The sequence below is a fragment of the Chelon labrosus genome (assembly GCF_963514085.1).
Source record: "Chelon labrosus genome assembly, chromosome: 16".
NCBI lineage: Eukaryota > Metazoa > Chordata > Actinopteri > Mugiliformes > Mugilidae > Chelon > Chelon labrosus.
The window spans coordinates 15,320,986-15,334,087 of record NC_140349.1 but is presented as its reverse complement, the minus strand read 5'-3'; the positions used below and the strand labels follow the sequence as shown (position 1 = coordinate 15,334,087).

At 41.8% G+C, this 13,102-nt stretch overlaps 1 pseudogene across 1 annotated transcript; it reads right to left on the bottom strand.

The window, feature by feature from the left end:
* Positions 1–1,957: 1,957 nt before the first annotated feature.
* LOC311500990 lies at positions 1,958–12,773 on the bottom strand (annotated as a pseudogene). The gene is made up of 12 exons (XR_014699997.1): positions 12,634–12,773; positions 11,152–11,301; positions 10,884–11,035; positions 10,615–10,792; positions 9,950–10,528; positions 9,603–9,869; positions 5,947–6,157; positions 5,710–5,885; positions 3,597–3,746; positions 3,052–3,472; positions 2,377–2,964; positions 1,958–2,296 (listed from the first exon to the last, which is right to left on the bottom strand). The product of XR_014699997.1 is annotated as an uncharacterized misc_RNA (transcript).
* Positions 12,774–13,102: the final 329 nt, after the last annotated feature.

Here is a 13,102-nt window from a genome sequence, read left to right as displayed (position 1 = left end):
TGCTCCTCCCTTCCCAGGTTCTCTGCCTGCTACCTCCCACCTCGTTAAGGAGATCCACCTCACCTGTGGCCATCTATAAAGGCATGGCCCTTCCAAGATGGCTTTCTTTCTCTCCCAGCTGGCTGGTGCATCCAGGCACCTCAGCATAGATTTGTTTATTTGATTTGGTTGTGTTCTATTGACTCTTTGTTTAATAAATTTCTGATTAAATTAAGTGGTCGCTGTGTGTTCTCCCCATTTGGTTGTGCTCTCCAACGAGCTGGGCGTAACAAGTGGGGGCTCGTCCGATTTTGAACTTGGGAGTGTCAATGTTTGGCACTTGCGTGGCAGTAAAATTGGGAGGCTCACAGTGGCTTGGTTTTGTGTGTAGTGTTAACCAGCGGGGTAAATGGTGTGGTCCTCTCTGTGCTGTGGGGAGGTTGTAGCTGGAGCAGTTCTGTCCCTCATGTAGGTTGAAGTGGCAGTTCTCTCACAAGGAGGGGTTGCTCTGTTTTTTTTTTTTTTTTTTGCAGGGCTGTTTGTTGTTTTTGTGTGTTGTCCGTGCGGTTAGCAGCAATTGTCTCGGGAGCACCCTGGAGTATTGGCTGAGAGAAGTTGTCTTCCCCAATACAGATGGTTTTAAGGTGCATAAATACCCGCCGCCAGTACGCACATGAAGACTAGGGTGCAGTTAGTTTGGTTTGGGTTAAAAAGCTAGGAGGGCCGCTCCTTTGTCACTCAATCTCTCTGTGGCTGTGTACTGGTGACTTGTTGTTTTCTCTTTTAGAAGACATCCATGAAGTTTGCACTGGTTATGGTTTAGGTTGATGGTTAACATGAATACTGAGCACAGTAATACACTGGTTTCGGAGGTCCTCCAGCGACCATCTCGTAGCACTTTAGGTCAGTTTGCTAAATCAGACCTGGTGGACTTGGCAGTACATTTGCGTTGGTCTAAGGCCAAGGAGGTGCCAAAAAAGGCTGAGCTGCTTGGGCTTGGGGTTTTTATTTAATGTTTTTCAGCCCTCGTTGTAGCCAAGCATTAGCACACACCCTGTAGGACAATGTCAACAGTCCCAGAGACGCCAACAAGAAAAGCAGATGCCTCCGTGTAAAATCCCAGCAAGCTCAAGGACTGCTGGAGCTGCAGACTCATCTCCGGCGGTGGGTTTTTTTTCTGTCTGGGGCCTATGTGTACAACACAGCCCGGGAATCGGTTCTTCTTCGAAGCGGACCTACCTCCATGTGGGCAGTGGCACAAATCACATTTGCTGCATCTGTTTACCTTTCAGGTCTGGCTGCAATGGGGGTTGTTGTCCTAATCGACCCGGTGGGAAAAATGGGGACATGAAGACTCTTTGAGAAGAAAACCCCAGAAATAAATGTAAATAGCTCAAACATGGACTTTGTTGTGGCAAGGAGATCAAGAGGCCGTTGCTCATGACAACCAGCAGAAATCTGAGAATTGGTTTGTGTTGACATTGGCGTCACTAGGAATATTTGAATTAAAATTCTTCTTTGAGTGATCATAGCAGACACGGGTGACTGTCAATCAAGACCATGGGTGATGCTGCACCGAGGACGAGGAACCACTTTTCAATTCCTAGGAGAGAAAGTTGTTGAATCCTGTGTATTTATTCAAAGTGGAGAGTGAATCCTTGATTCTGACAGCAGGTGGATGTAAGACCCATTTACTGTACTGCTTCTGGAGTCAGTTGACTGACGACCTGAATGAGTGGCCCAAGGAATAGTTAACTAGCGATGCTGTAACTACTTGATGTCTGTGGTCTGTACTGGAGACAGAGGAAAGTGACTGACACTGTGTGAATGTGTGTGTCTGTGAGAGAAAGAGGAATGCGATAATTTTGCCTTTTTAGGAATATGCAACTTTCAGGCAGAGGATGAATGCTACTTGGTGCAATGTTTGTAAAGAATTAAGTAATAGATGAATAAAAATAATCGTTTTTGATTTATTTTAGTCTTTATTTGACAGGATAATGTCAAATAATAATGTCTCTTTGCCACACCACTGTTACAAAGCTGTTCATTCATTGTCCAGGTCGTACATGCGTCCGTACAGACAGGCGGTGACCAGGCCAGCAGTCATGTTCCAGTGTTTCATGGTCACTCTCCCACTTTCAGTTTTCTCCAGATGCCCTGGCTGCTCCAGGACCATACGGCCAGTTAGAACTGATGGGTACACGTATCTGGTCTCAAACGTCCCCTCCAACAGGAAGTCCATTTTAGACTCCGCTTCTTCCACCTCCTGTCCACAGGAGCTGGCTTCCAGCCCTGCACAGCGGACTAGTGCGCATACCTGTGGACAGAGATTTGGTTGATAAATGAGACGAGAGTCGTAAAGCAGTTTAAAATGCTGAAGATCTCTTTTACTCCTACCTGCAGGGCGTAGCGACCGTTGACGGTGTGTAATCCTGCAAATGCACCAAGTGCATAAAGCTCTTTACTGTTGGCTTGTGGCAACCACTTGTAATGCAGGTGACAGCAGAAAGTGCCATCACACACATGACGTTCCCCCGCGGTCTCGTTTAAGAGCACAAATGTAAACGGGTCATACATCATGGAGGAGATGAAGGTGGGGTTGGAGTGACGGTCTGCAGAATCAGTAGAGTCACAGCTGTCTTGGTGGCAGTATCCAGACTCTGTAGCCACTGAGGATGTGGACACACCACTTCCTGTCCCCTTCTTCTCTGTGGCTGCACTCTGTCCCACCCACAGTGGATCTAAGACTGGCACCCTGGCCACCAGCAGCTTACCCTCCTCTGGGTCACCTTTATAGGCGTGGTGGTAGGTGGCAGACAAAGGGGTGTAGATGCCGCTTCCTGTCATGATGAGCCTGTCATGACGAATGTTGGCACTTAACAGTGTGACATTGGCACCCAGACTGAGCGCTCGATTAAACTGGATACTGTCCAGCAGGGGGAGCTGGTTCATCCAGGCTGTGGGGAAGATCAGCTGACGGACACCCTGAAAAAGAAGATGCAAAGGAGGTGGTGAAGAGAGGAAAGTCAGCAAAGTTGGATGCATATCTTGAGTTTTGAGTATTCTTTTTACCCTCTCCACTAGAGTAACTGTAGGGTCATGGAACAGGATGTCAAAGCAGATGATGAGGCCGAACTTCCCGGCAAAAGGTGTATCAAATGTTATGATTTCAGGTTGTGGAGGTGTGTCAAAGGACTCTTCAAAGTAGAGGTTGTTTTTATGGTAGCGTGCCACCAGCTGACCATCTGACCTGTACAAAAGGAGGTACCCTTTTAATATTTCACACGGGAAATAGTTTTTTGTGCACTTCCAAGATTTATACTTTATGACCAATACTTGACCTAAAAACCACATTGGTGTTAAACTGCCAGTGTCCATCAGGGGGACAGGAGGAGGAGGGGTCACTCTTCAGAGGACAGGGCTGCACGTCAGGCATGTTGGCCACCAGGTAGAGGTTGTTACGACGGGCCATACAGCTCAGTCGCTGGAGAATCTGTGAGACACAAACCAACTGCTGAATGATTTACTGTAAGACACACTCGTGTTGTGGCACTGAACAGCCTAACAGAAGTCTCAACTACGCGCTCGCCAACATCAGAGCTAAATGAACCGTGAACCTCTGTGTTGTTGTATCTGCCCGGCTCTGTGCAAGGGTTCCAGGTCTCCTGCTGGGGGTCAGGGATGGATTCCAGGTAGCCAGAGATGGATGAACGAGTGAAGTTGAAACCGTGAATGCCATCTTCAGGGAACACGAGGATCTGGGCTCCCTGAATGTGAGAGGTCAAAGAAGAGCAGAGGGGAAACACATGAAACACTCCCAGCTATCACAAGTAAAAGGTTACACTCTTGTTTCTTAGTGAGAAATGGATTATTATAATGGTTATTGGTTGTAAATTTTTAATCTTACCTAAATTCAGTACACCTCATTGCATTCTAATTTAACTTTTTTACTATTCACTTATTCACTTATCTTATAATTTTTGAAGATATTGTGTATACATTTTGTTCTTTTTTTTAATTCTCTATTCTTTTCATTGTTGATTTTTAGCTCTTGTTATATTTATGTATGGTTGAATGCCTGTACATTGCTGCTGCAACAGAGAAATTTCCCAATGTCTCATAAAATGAAAAAAGAAGATATCGTGGGGGGACCATTTAAAAAGGCTTTAAAATGATTGAAAATTGAGGGAATTGTTAATGAAAACCAATTCCTGGGATTGATGAGATTTGTCCAGTGAAGTCACAGTCTCCTTGCATCACTGACAACTGAGGGAAAGAGAGGGACTATAATTTTTTTAATAAACGTCAGAGAGCAGAGTGAAGCCTCCCAAGGACCCACTCAACTCAGACAGCAACGCAATGACAATCACGTGACCATCGCGTGGTGAAAATCACCTGACATTAGTGATGGGAAGTTCAGCTCTTTTGTGAGAGCCGGCTCTTTTGCTTCGGCTCCCGGCTCTTTATTTCAGGGGTGCCCACACTTTTTTGGCTTGCGAGCTACTTTTACAATGACCAAGTCAAAGTGATCTACCCATATATATATATAGTCACATTAATTGTCATATTAATTGTTGCTACAGTGCTAAAAGCCCTATCCATCTTTGGTTTTATTTTCATCAAGAAAAATTGGTGCACTGCACCTTTAGAAAAATAGCGCTGTCTCTTTAAGAAAGGTAGTTTTGAGCTCTTGCTGAAGGTGTGCCGCTGAACTGAGGGCATGTTGCAACTATAAAGTAAAAAGAAATAAAGATGAACGTTTGTCTTGCTGTTTGTTTTGGAGGTGCAACAGATAAATGTTTTAGACTAACATCTAAAAAAAGTTTTTCAATGTTACGCGATCTACCCACACTACCTTCGCGATCTACCGGTAGATCGTGATCGAGTAATGAGCACCCATGCTTTATTTAATATGGTTTATATAGTTTAGTATGTTAGCCCAACACAGCAAATATATATAGGCCTAGTGTGTGTATGGATAAGCCCTTTTGCATTTAATGTTTTTATGAGAAGATGTCTAATTTTGTGCAGTTATTCTGTTACAACAGCATTCTTACTTTTACTTAATATTTCAATAAAACTTTAATTGGCTAAACAAATGAACAAAACACTGCAATCAAATCCACACTAGCAAAAACAGAACCAGTAAACAAATGGTATAAATGTCCTTATCGGCACTGAGAAGAATCAGATGAATAAGCTTTGATAGGCTGAGATTTCTTCTCAGCCTATCTTTGCCGTATTCACTGCTGCTTTCGCATAATGGTATGATCCCCACGTCCTCACACTAACTGGCCCATTGACACTAGGACTGTCAACATGGCGTGCCCATCAAAACAAAGTTCTTCCCCTGTCCTCAGCACAGATGAAGTGAGCAAAAGGAAAAAAAAAATAAAAAATAGTGGAGAGTCGGCTCTTCTGATTCATTACCAAGCATCGGCACTTAGAGCCGGCTCTTTTTCGCATGACACATCACTACCGGACATTTGTTCTAAGGTTAAGGAGTCCCAAGTTCTAGCTTGGTAAAATCTTGATATGAAAAATTAAAGCTATAAAACAAACATACATTTCATACATAAATATTTAAAAATACGTTTTTGGCATTGCAAGGATCTTGAAATTTGTAATATGATCAATTTGAATCATTTCTATGGAATAAATAGCCTACAAGTGTTACATTTATGTTTTTATTTATTTACTTGTCTGGAAAAATGCAGTCCACAACAATACCTGCTGGGCGGCTAGGGCAGCCTGCTCCTCGTAGATTTCCAGATTTTTCTGCATGTGTTTTAGAGCATCTCGGCGGGACAGAGGGACCTTAGGCTCTGGGTTCAGAATTACTCTGTGTTCATACACGGCAGCAACATACGTTGAGGAGTCCACGACATGATCCGTTCGACCTAGGGCTAAAAAAACACTGACTAAAGTGGCAACGAACAAAATCATCATGTCTTCTTGTGAGCTTACCAAGGCGGACTGGATCAGACAACCACACAGGAGAGGTCAGAAGTAGTACTGATGTGATAAGAAGCTGCTCTTGCGAAATTGTGTTCTTTAGATGTGTGTTGTTGCTGTGTATTGAGCTGCAGGTGACAACTGTCACCTGCAGCGCATACACACATTTTATTTTGAAAATACCACACAGGAAGCATTTGGTACATAACCCGGAATTACTTTTCTAATTTCGATCTTACCATACAAACAAGAAGAAGAGCCTCAGTTAGAGTTGAATCTGAAGTAAAGTATTTAGGAATAGTGATATCTAAAAACATTATTAGAAGGGAAGACCTTAATATTACTAAGTGTGTAACTGTTATGAAGAAATCTCTCAGTCATTGGCTAACTAGAGATCTAACTATTTTTGGTAGAGTTATTCTATCTAAAGCAGAAGGTATTTCTAAATTAATCTCTTGTCAGTCTTTATATGTATCTTCAAATAATATTAAGAAAGCTAACTCAGTTATTTTTCAATTTTTGTGGAAAAACAAAACTCATATTAAAAGTAGGGCCGGGACTCGATTAAAAAAATGTATCTAATTAATTAGAGGCTTTGTAATTAATTAATCGAAATTAATCACATTTTAATCGCATATAAATATTTGACCTGAGAACAGTGAGAAGTAATTTTTTTTCATATGAATTTTTAGTATACCATTGAATAATGACTGAAATTTCCCATCCACAGGGCCAACCAAAGCGGTCTCATCAGCTTCTTCGTTCATGTTCACTGTGGTTGTTGTCTGGAGTAATGAACGCTAGTTGGTGCTCCAGTATAATCGGTCCGCCGAAACTCATCCAATGAGAAACGTTCCGCGGTGCAAAAATAAGTGTGATTAAAATGCGTAAAAAATGTTTAACGCGTTATTTTTGTGTAATTAATTAATCTTAATTAACGCGTTAAAGTCCCGGCCCTAATTAAAAGATCACAACTAGTCAAAGAATGTGGTAAGGGTGGTATTAAAGCTTTAGAATTTGAATCAGTGGTTGGAACCTTTAAGTTAAACTGGTTAAAAGCAAATTTGTCACAGCCAAATTCTATGTGGTTTCATATTCCAAGGTCCTTGTTTAAAAAATTAGAAGGACTTGAATTTCTTTTAAAATGTGATTTTGAGGTCAACAAGATTCCTGTTAAGTTGTCAAACTTCCACAGACAGATTCTTCAGTACTGGAAGATGATATTTACTCATAACTTTACTCCTCATGGATCAACTTTGTGGAATAACAGGGTGATTATAGTAAATAAAAAAATTTATGTTTAAATGTGACTGGTATTAAAAGGGCATTTTGTTTGTTACTGATTATTAGATAGCAATGGTAACCTGATGGATTATATGACCTTTGTAGGCAAATTTAATCTGATATGTACACAAAAGGACTATAATAAAGTTTATAGAGCAATTCCCTTACCGCTGATTCAGCTAATTCAAAACACTTTAATGTATTCAAATGTTAGTCCTGTATTGCCGAATCTAGTGATAAATGATTGTAACTTAAATGATAAAAAGTGTACTAACAAATACATTAGTGCTGTTCTGAAATCCATTATGTTTCATGATTACAATAAGGAGCTGCAAGAGTCCAGTATGGTTAAAGCACATTCTAAATTCGTAAAATGGACTATTTCACCAAAGGTTAAAGAGACTCACTTTAAAATAATCAATGGGGTTTACCCTGTTGCAGAATTTCTCAAACGAAGATTTAAGTTTGAGGTGGACCATTGCACCTTTTGTAGAGTTAATGATGAAACATTGGAACATTTATTTTTTATTTTTTTCATGCCCTATAGTGAAGAAATTTTGGTTGGACATTAGAAATTGGATATTACTGAAGGTTGTTGACATTCCGACGTTTGATATGTTCCATATTCTTTTCTACCTAGATGGTCTGAACCCAGCAGTTACTGATGTGATTAATGTGGTGATACTTATGGGTAAATATCACATTCATTGTTGTAAGTGGAGACATACAAAGCCCTCCTTTATGTGTTTCATTAATGACTTTAAATAGTTTTTTTTCATCTCTGAAGAAAATGCACTGTGGAAAAGCAAGAAAGCTTTATGATGATATATCTTGTTTTTTGTTGTTTTAATCCATGTCTCCCCTTAAGTTTTTTGCTCCTTGGCTGTCGGTTTTTGGTTTTTGATTTCACCATGTTAAATAAGGAAGGATCTGACCTCACGTACCCCCCTTTTTTCTGTTTTATTTATTTTATTATCATTTAATTATTGTTCGGTATCTGACAACATTATTTTTGTTTCTTGTTGTATGAATATTACCTCTGCTTGTATTTTGTAAATTGCAAATAAAAAAAAAAAAAAGATGGCAAACTGGAAAAAAAAACTAACAAAAAAAAAACAAAAAAACAAGAAGAAGGAGAAGAAGAACCGGCAAGCGTTGGACTTATGTTAAAATATGATAAAGGTTGCAAGGTTTCAGTGACTTACTTGAACTTATTAAAGAAACTGAGTAGGGTTTTTTTCTGTTTTTCAGCCCTCGTTGTAGCTAAGCATTAGCACACACCCTGTAGGACAATGTCAACAGTCCCAGAGACACCAACAGTCCCAGAGACGCCAAAAAGAAAAGCAGATGCCTCCTTGTCAAATCCCAGCAAGCTCAAGGACTGCTGGAGCTGCAGACTCATCTCCGGCGGTGGTTTGTTTCTGTCTGGGGCCTATGTGTACAACACAGCCCTGAAATCGGTTCTTCTTCGAGGCGGACCTACCTCCATGTGGGCAGTGGCACAAATCACATTTGCTGCAAGTAAGTTATAATAAACTGTACCCGTTTTTTTTTTGTTTTTTTTGACACCCCCCATTGTTTTGGACATTACCCATTGCCATCTGTTTACCTTTCAGGTCTGGCTGCAATGGGGGTTGTTGTCCTAATCGACCCGGTGGGAAAAATGCGGGCGAAGACTCTTTGAGAAGAAAACCCCAGAAATAAATGTAAATAGCTCAAACATGGACTTCGTTGTGGCAAGGAGATCAAGAGGCCGTTGCTCATGACAACCAGCAAAAATCCGAGAACTGATTTGTGTTGACATTGGCGTCACTAGGAATATTTGAATTAAAATTCTTCTTTGAGTGATCATAGCAGACACGGGTGACTGTCAATCAAGACCATGGGTGATGCTGCACCGAGGACGAGGAACCACTTTTCAATTCCTAGGAGAGAAAGTTGTTGAATCCTGTGTATTTATTCAAAGTGGAGAGTGAATCCTTGATTCTGACAGCAGGTGGATGTAAGACCCATTTACTGTACTGCTTCTGGAGTCAGTTGACTGACGACCTGAACGAGTGGCCCAAGGAATAGTTAACTAGCGATGCTGTAACTACTTGATGTCTGTGGTCTGTACTGGAGACAGAGGAAAGTGACTGACACTGTGGGAATGTGTGTGAATGTGTGTGTATGTGAGAGAAAGAGGAATGCGATAATATTGCCTTTTTAGGAATATGCAACTTTCAGGCAGAGGATGAATGCTACTTGGTGCAATGTTTGTAAAGAATTAAGTAATAGATGAATAACAATAATCGTTTTTGATTTATTTTAGTCTTTATTTGACAGGATAATGTGACTTTGAGCTTCCTCTCTTTGCCACACCACTGTTACAAAGCTGTTCATTCATTGTCCAGGTCGTACATGCGTCCGTACAGACAGGCGGTGACCAGGCCAGCAGTCATGTTCCAGTGTTTCATGGTCACTCTCCCACTTTCAGTTTTCTCCAGATGCCCTGGCTGCTCCAGGACCATACGGCTAGTTAGAACTGATGGGTACACGTATCTGGTCTGAAATGTTCCCTCCAACAGGAAGTCCATTTTAGACTCTGCTTCTTCCACCACCTGTCCACAGGAGCTGGTTTCCAGCCCTGCACAGCGGACTAGTGCGCATACCTGTGGACAGAGATTTGGTTGATAAATGAGACGAGAGTCGTAAAGCAGTTTAAAATGCTGAAAATCTCTTTCACTCCTACCTGCAGGGCGTAGCGACCGTCGACGGTGTGTAATCCTGCAAATGCACCAAGTGCATAAAGCTCTTTACTGTTGGCTTGTGGCAACCACTTGTAATGCAGGTGACAGCAGAAAGTGCCATTACACACATGACGTTCCCCCGCGGTCTCGTTTAAGAGCACAAATGTAAACGGGTCATGCATCATGGAGGAGATGAAGGTGGGGTTGGAGCGACGGTCTGCAGAATCACAGCTGTCGTGGTGGCAGTATCCAGACTCTGTAGCCACTGAGGATGTGGACACACCACTTCCTGTCCCCTTCTTCTCTGTGGCTGCACTCTGTCCCACCCACAGTGGATCTAAGACTGGCACCCTGGCCACCAGCAGCTTACCCTCCTCTGGGTCACCTTTATAGGCGTGGTGGTAGGTGGCAGACAAAGGGGTGTAGATGCCGCTTCCTGTCATGAGGAGTCTGTCATGACGAAGGTTGGCACCCAACAGTATGACATTGGCACCCAGACTGAACGCTCGATGAAACTGGATACTGTCCAGCAGGGGGAGCGCGTTCATCCAGGCTGTGGGGAAGATCAGCTGACGGACACCCTGAAAAAGAAGATGCAAAGAGATGCTGAAGAGAGGAAAGTCAGCAAAGTTGGATGCATATCTTGAGTTTTGAGTATTCTTTTTACCCTCTCCACTAGAGTAACTGCAGGTTCATGGAAAAGGATGTCAAAGCAGATGATGAGGCCGAACTTCCCGGCAAAAGGTGTATCAAATGTTATGATTTCAGGTTGTGGAGGTGTGTCAAAGGACTCTTCAAAGAAGAGGTTGTTTTTATGGTAGCGTGCCACCAGCTGACCATCTGACCTGTACAAAACGAGGTACCCTTTTAATATTTCACACGGGAAATAGTTTTTTGTGCACTTCCAAGATTTATACTTTATGACCGATACTTGACCTAAAAACCACATTGGTGTTAAACTGCCAGCGTCCATCAGGGGGACAGGAGGAGGAGGGGTCACTCTTCAGAGGACAGGTCTGGACGTCAGGCATGTTGGCCACCAGGTAGAGGTTGTTACGACGGGCCATACAGCTGAGTCGCTGGAGAACCTGTGAGACACAAACCAACTGCTGAATGATTTACTGTAAGACACACTCGTGTTGTGGCACTGAACAGCCTAATAGAAGTTTTAACAACGTGCATCAGAGCTAAATGAACCGTGAACCTCTGTGTTGTTGTATCTGCCCGGCTCTGTGCAAGGGTTCCAGGTCTCCTGTTGGGGGTCAGGGATGGATTCCAGGTAGCCAAAGATGGATGAACGAGTGAAGTTGAAACCGTGAATGCCATCTTCAGGGAACACAATAATCTGGGCACCCTGAATGTGAGACGTCAAAGCAGAGCAGAGGGGAAACACATGAAACACTCCCAGCTATCACAAGTAAAAGGTTCTTGTTTCTTAGTGAGAAATGGATTCTTAGAGCGTGTCTTCCAAATTTGGGTAAATAGCTGCAATCTCTGGCAAACTTAAGACTCTTCTTGTATTTTCCACTATTCAGTGTCTCATAAAATGAAAAAAAAGAAGGTGGGGACCCTATAAAAAAGGCTTTAAAGTATTGAAAAGTGAGGGAATTGTTAATGAAAACCAATTACTGGGACAAGTGAGCCTTGTCCAGTGAAGTCACAGTCTCCTTGCATCACTGACAACTGAGGGAAAGATAAACTAAAAATTGTTTAATAAACGTCAGTGAGCAGACTGAAACTTCCCAAGGACCCACGCAATCAAAATCACATGCCCATCGCGTGGTGAAAATCACCTGACATTACTGATGGGAAGTTCCGCTCTTTTCTGAGAGCCGGCTCTTTTGCTTCGGCTCCCGGCTCTTTATTTAATATAGTTTATATCATTTATAGTATTTTAGTCCAACACAGCAAATACATATGGTTTGTGTGTTGATAAGCCCTTTTGCATTCAATGTTTTTATGAGAAGCCTAATATTTGTCTAATTTTGTGCAGTTATTCTGTTACAACAGCATTCTTACTATTATTTAATATTTCAATAAAACTTTAATTGTGAAAACAAATGAACAAAACACTGCAATCAAATCCACACAAGCAAAAACAGAACCAGTAAACAAATGGTATAAATGTCCGTAGCACATATTGGCGTTGAGAAAAATCAGATGCCTAAGCTTTCTTCTCTCCATGAGTATTTGCCCTATTCACTGCTGCTTTTGCATAATGGTATGATCCCCACGTCCTCACACTAACTGGCCCATTGACACTAGGACTGTCAACATGACGTGCCCATCAAAACAAAGTTCTTCCCCTGTCCTCAGCACAGATGAAATGAGCAAAAGGAAAAAAATAAATACAAATAGTGGAGAGTCGGCTCTTCTGATTCACTACCAAGCATCGAATCTTAGAGTCGGCTCTTTTTCGCATGACTCATCACTACCAGACTGTTCTGGGTTAAGGAGTCCCAAGTTGTAGCTTGGTAAAATGGTGATATGAAAAATTAAAGCCATAAAACAAACATACATTTCATACATAAATATTAAAAGGTTTTTGGCACAGTAAGGATCTTGAAATTTGTAATATGATCAATATGAATAATTTCTAGGGAATAAATACTAGTGTTACATATATGTTTTATTTATTTATTTATTTATTTATTTTTGTCTGGAAAAATGCAGTCCACAACAATACCTGCTGGGCGGCTAGGGCAGCCTGCTCCTCGTAGATATCCAGATTTTTCTGCATGTGTTTTAGAGCATCTTGGCGGGACAGAGGGACATTAGGCTCCGGGTTCAGAATTACTCTGTGCTCGTACACGGCAGCAACATACGTTGAGGAGTCCACAACATGATCCGTTTGACCTAGGGCTAAATAAACACTGACTAAAGTGGCAACGAACAAAATCATCATGTCTTCGTGTGAGCTTACCCAGGCGGACTGGTAAAGACCAGCGCACAGGAGAGGTCAGAAGTACTGATGTGATAAGAAATTGCTCTTGCGAAATTGTGTTGTTTAGATGTGGGTTGTGAACTGTTGCAGGTGACAACTGTACGACGGAGTATTAGGGCCACACATGAAGAAAAAAAATATTTTTGCCATGACGAGATCAAACTCGACATGTCGACATTAAACTCGATATTTCGAGAATAAAGTTGAAATA